The sequence below is a fragment of the Arachis stenosperma genome, chromosome 5, assembly GCF_014773155.1.
Source record: "Arachis stenosperma cultivar V10309 chromosome 5, arast.V10309.gnm1.PFL2, whole genome shotgun sequence".
Taxonomy (NCBI): Eukaryota; Viridiplantae; Streptophyta; class Magnoliopsida; order Fabales; family Fabaceae; genus Arachis; species Arachis stenosperma.
In genome coordinates, this window is record NC_080381.1 from 60,172,235 (window position 1) to 60,178,379 (window position 6,145).

Below are 6,145 nucleotides of genomic sequence, written 5' to 3' on the forward strand. Positions count from 1 at the left end.
AGATAAGAAGATATTTTGAAATCAAATTTTTTAAAAAGATAAAATTTAAAAAGATATGATTAAAAAGATATGGTTGGAAAATATTTAATTTTTAAAATTAAAATTACTTACTTGACTAACAAGAAACTAAAAGATATGATTTTAGAATTTAAAGATTGAACCTTTCTTAACAAGAAAGTAATAAACTTCAAATTTTTGAATCAATCACATTAGTAAAGTTTCAATTTTGAAATAAAGATAAGAAAAAAATTTTAAAATCACTTTTTTTTAAAAAAAAATTTGAAAATAAAAAAAATAAGAAAAATAAAAAAGATTTGATTTTTGAAGAAGCTTTGAAAAGATAAGATTTTTAAAATTGAAAATTTGACTTGACTTATAAGAAATAGCTAAGTTTTAAAAATTTTTGACTAAGTCAACTCAAATTTTTGAAAATTATGAGAAAATTAAGGAAAAGATATTTTTTTGATTTTTTTTGAATTTTTAATGATGAGAGAGAAAAAAATAAAACGTCATTTTGTGTTTTTCTCTTTTCTTTTTGGATCAAAACAAAGAATGCATGCAAGAACACTATGAATGTCAAGATGAACACCAAGAACACTTTGAAGATCATGATGAACATCAAGAACATATTTTTGAAAAAAAATTTTGATGCAAAGAAAACATGCAAGACACCAAACTTAGAAATCCTTCATGTTTAGACACTATGAATGCAAAAATGCACATAAAAAACATCATACAACACAAAACAAGAAAATTTAAAGATCAAACAAGAAGACTTACCAAGAACAACTTGAAGATCATGAAGAACACTATGCATGAATTTTCGAAAAATGCATAAATTTTAAAAAAATGTAATTGACACCAAACTTAAAATTGACTCTAGACTCAAACAAGAAACACAAAATATTTTTTATTTTTATGATTTTATAATTTTTTTGAATTTTTGTATATTTTTTTCAAAAATATATAGGAAAAAGAAAATAAGAATTTCAAAAATTTTTTAGAAAAATTCTAGGAATCTTTCAATGTTAGCCTAAAGCTCCAATCCAAGGGTTGGACATGGCTTAATAGCCAGCCAGCTTTTGGATGGCATTACATGCATTGAGGTGATTAGTTGAAGTCTCATTCCAACAGGATTTGGATATGGCTTTACAGCCAGCCAGGCTTCAACATGTTACATGAAACTCTAGAATTCATTCTTAAAAAATTAGAATAATTTTCAAAAATAGATGAGAAATTTTGAAAAATATTTTTTTTGAAAACATTTTGTAAGGAAAATAAAAAGAAAATTACCTAATCTGAGCAACAAGATGAACCGTTAGTTGTAAAAAACTCGAACAATCTCCGACAATGGCGCCAAAAACTTGGTGCACGAATTTGTGATCTCTAATAATGGCATTCAACTTGGTGAGCACGTTTATAACTCAGCACTTTCTTCACAACCTCACACAACTGGTGCACGAAATTGCAATCACACTTTTTGCAATCCGCACAACTAACCAGCAAGTGCACTGGGTCGTCCAAGTAATACCTTACGTGAGTAAAGGTCGATCCCACGGAGATTGTTGTTATGAAGCAAGCTATGGTTATTGTTCATACCCTGACCGAGCTCTCCAAACTCGGTAAAGCAGATAGAAGGCCCGACCTCGACCCAAGGCCCACGTTCGAGGTCGGACCTCGGACAAACAGGCCAAAGAAAGGCCCGTCAGAAGGAACTAAGCCCAAAACCTAAAGGCCGAAAGGGCCTGGGAAAGGCGGTTCTGCAAAGATAGAGATGAATCTCCCAAAAGATAAGATAAGATAAGAATATCTTATCCAGGGATGATCGCAGCCAACTACTATAAATACACTGGAGCACCCAGGTATAACTCATACTCTAACTCTACTTGATATCTGCTTGGACCCATGCTAACTTAAGCATCGGAGTGTCATTGCAGGTACAACCCCCCGCCGTTCAGCACAACCAGCTCGGGTCACAGACCCCCCACCTCGGGCCTTGCCAGAAGACCGAGCTACACGTTTCAGGTAACCCCCGGAACATTGGCGCCGTTGCCGGGGACCTGGAAGTCATCCCTTTACCATGGCGGACGACCCTCCCAACAATAACCACGCTACATCAGAACAAGAAGAGGAAGTTGACACCGGAGAACGGCCAGACAGCCCTCTATCACCACGCACTCCAGGAGGAAACAAACAGAATCGCCCAAAGACATCACCCCCAGACAAAGATCCACAAAATCCCGAAAGAGAAAAAAGTTCGGAGATTCTGGAAACAGTTCGGGCACAACAAAGCCGGCTGAGACAACTCGAAGAGGACGTAAAGAAGCAGAAGGAAACTGAACAGGATCTGAGAAGGGAAGCTCGCAAACGCAGGGAATTGGAAGAAAACTGCGGAAGATAGAGGCCAACCTAAAAGATCGGATGGAACACGGCACCACTCCCGAAAGCAACCATGATCCCTTCACACAAGAGATCATGAAAGAGAAGGTACCGCGAAACTTCAAACCACCAGATATGGACCTCTACGACGGCACCACCGATCCAAGTCATCACCTCAGCAATTTCAGAAGCAGAATGTACTTAGTCGACGCCTCCGACGCGATTCGATGCAAAGCCTTCCCCACCACTCTCACTAAGTCAGCCATGAAGTGGTTCGACAACCTGCCACCAGGATCAATCTCCAGCTTTGAAGACCTAACCAAAAAATTCTTAACAAGGTTCTCTATTCAAAAGGACAAGGCAAAACATGCCCCCAGCCTACTCGGGATCAAACAAGGCAACCAAGAAACTCTCAGAGAGTACATGGAGCGATTCAACAAGGCCTGCCTGGACATACAACACTTGCCCACGGAAGCAGCCATCATGGGATTAGCAAACGGCCTAAAAGAAGGACCGTTTAGCCAATCCCTATCCAAAAGATACCCGACCTCCTTATACGAAGTACAAGAACGGGCAGGAAAGTATATCAACATGGAAGAAACCTCCCAGCTGAGAGACTCTTCCAGGAAGGAGTCAACCTACCCGCCCCGAGATCGAGATCGGGAACAAAAAAGAAAGAAGAATCCAACTCGGACAAGCCACGAAAATACCACAGCTACACTCCCCTCCGAGTCTCCCTGATAGACGTCTACAGAGAAGTATGCCACACCGAGAAGATCCCACCACCCAAACCTCTGAAGCACAAGAGAGCAGGAAGAGATCGGTCCGAGTACTGCGAATATCACAGACTCTACGGCCACTCTACTAACGACTGCCACGACTTAAAGAATGTTATAGAAAGCTAGCCAGAGAGGGAAAACTCGACAGATACATAGCTGAGAAAGGAGAAGAAACCAGAAAGAGAAGACGGGGAGATAACGAAGATCGGGCCGAGCAAACACGAACCCCGCGAACTCCTGAAAGGCACATACACATGATAAACGGAGGTTTCGCAGGGGGAGGGACATCCAAATCCTCACGGAAGAGACACCTCAAAGAAGTCTACCATGTCCGAGAAGACAGCCCCTTACCCGAGTTACCTACTATCTCATTTACCCGAGAAGATGCTCTTGGAATAATACCCGGACACGACGACCCTATGGTGATCACCATCATCCTAGCCAACGCCAACTTACATCGAACCCTGATCGACCAAGGAAGCTCAGCAGATATCCTGTTCAAAGCAGCCTTCGACAAGCTCGGACTCGAAGAAAAAGAGCTAAAAGCCTATCCCACCGACCTGTTTGGACTAGGAGATACCCCGATCCGCCCCTTGGGATACATCTCATTACACACTACCTTTGGAAAAGGCGAGCAAACCAAAACACTAAACATCGACTACATTGTAGTCGACGTCACTTCAGCATACAATGCCCTCATCGGACGACCAACCCTAAACAGACTAGCGGCTATAGTCTCGACCCCACACCTCTGTATGAAGTTCCCTACCGCAAAGGGAATCGCTACCCTAAAAGGCGACCAAAAACTAGCACGACGATGCTACAACGAAAGTCTGAGCCTAAAAGGGAAAGAGGTCAACATAATAGAACTCGGGCGAGTCCAAGCCCGAGAAGATCTTCGGCCACAACCAGAAGGAGAGACCAAAAAGATCCAGATCGGGAACACACCCGAGAAAGTAACAAACATAGGGGCAAACCTCGAGGCAGGCCTAAAGGAGGAACTCACAACCCTCTTAAGGGAGAATTCCGACCTCTTCGCCTGGAAAGCCTCCGATATACCAGGCATAAGCCCCGACCTGATGTGCCATAAGCTATCAGTATACCCGGATCCCGACCTGTCCAACAAAGACGCAGGAAGCTCGGGCCCGAACGCATGCAAGCAATAGAAGAACAAGTGCAAGCACTACTAGATGCAGGGTTCATTAGGGAAGTAAAGTACCCCCTATGGCTCGCAAATGTGGTCCTAGTGAAGAAGCCCAATGGAAAATGGAGGATGTGCGTCGACTACACGGATCTCAACAAAGCCTGCCCCAAAGATCCATATCCACTACCGAACATCGACGCCTTAGTCGATGCCGCTTCGGGCTACAGATACCTCTCCTTCATGGATGCATACTCGGGATACAATCAAATCCCGATGTATGGACCCGACCAAGAAAAGACCTCGTTCATAACCCCAAGGGCAAACTACTGCTACGTAGTAATGCCCTTCGGGCTGAAGAACGCAGGGGCAACCTACCAGAGGCTAATGAACAAAGTGTTCTCAGAACACATCGGGCTACAGCTAGAGGTGTACGTCGACGACATGCTAGTAAAGACACAAGAAGATAGAAACTTGGTCGCCGACCTCAGCAGTATCTTCGACACCCTCCGGAAACACAACATAAGACTTAACCCGACAAAGTGCACCTTCGCCGCAGAAGCCGGGAAGTTCTTAGGCTTCATGCTGACTCAGAGAGGCATCGAAGCAAACCCGGACAAATGCCAAGCAATACTCAATATGAAAAGCCCGACGTGTGTCAAAGAAGTACAACAACTAAATGGGAGACTAGCCGCCCTATCAAGATTCTTGGCAGGATCAGCGATAAGATCACTCCCTCTCTACTCACTCCTAAAGAAAGGGAAACCCTTCTCTTGGACCCCGGAATGCGAAAAGGCCTTCCAAGAATTCAAGGAATTCCTCGGGCAGCCACCAATCTTAACCCGACCTCTAAAAGGGGAAGAGCTCGTACTATACCTGTCGGTCGGACATCGGGCAGTCGCCTCGGCACTAATACGAGAAAATGAGGAGGGGCAACACCCCATATACTTCGTAAGCAAAGCACTACAAGGGGCCGAATTAAACTATCAGAAAATAGAGAAATTCGCCTATGCACTAGTGTTCACAGCTCGGAGACTCCGCCCCTACTTTCAAGCCCACACCATCAAAGTCCGGACAAACCAACCCATGAGACACATCCTACAAAAGACAGACATGGCAGGACGAATCCTACAATGGGCGGTGGAATTGTCCGAGTTCGACCTCCACTATGAAGCCCGGACTGCCATAAAATCTCAATACCTAGCCGACTTCGTCGCAGAATACACTGAGACCCCGGTAACCCCACTCTCATGGAATCTGTATGTCGACGGATCCTCAAACAAAACAGGAAGCGGGGCCGGTGTTATACTCGAAAGCGATCAAGGAACACGGATTGAGCTATCCCTAAAATTCGAGTTCCAGGCCTCAAATAACCAAGCCGAATACGAAGCCCTACTAGCGGGACTAAAACTAGCCGAAGAGGTCAGAGCAAAGAGGATCACGATCTTCAGCGACTCCCAGGTCGTCACATCACAAGTAAATGGAAGCTACCAGGCCAAAGACCCTACTATGAAAAAATACCTGGACCAAACACAGGCGCAATTACGACACTTCCCGGAAATACAAATCCAGCACATACCCCGGGAGCAAAATGCCCGGGCAGACGCCCTCTCAAAACTTGCTAGCACCAAGCCCGGAGGGAACAACAGAAGTCTCCTCCAAGAAACTCTACAATCCCCCTCCGTGTTAAGGGAGGAAGAAATACTAATATATCCGGGCAACAACAAGGATGGATAACCCCCATACTCAACTATCTGAAATCGGGAACTCTCCCCGCCGAAAGAAAAGAAGCTAAAAGGCTTACAAAAGACGCCCAGAACTACACGTTAATCCACGACGTATTATA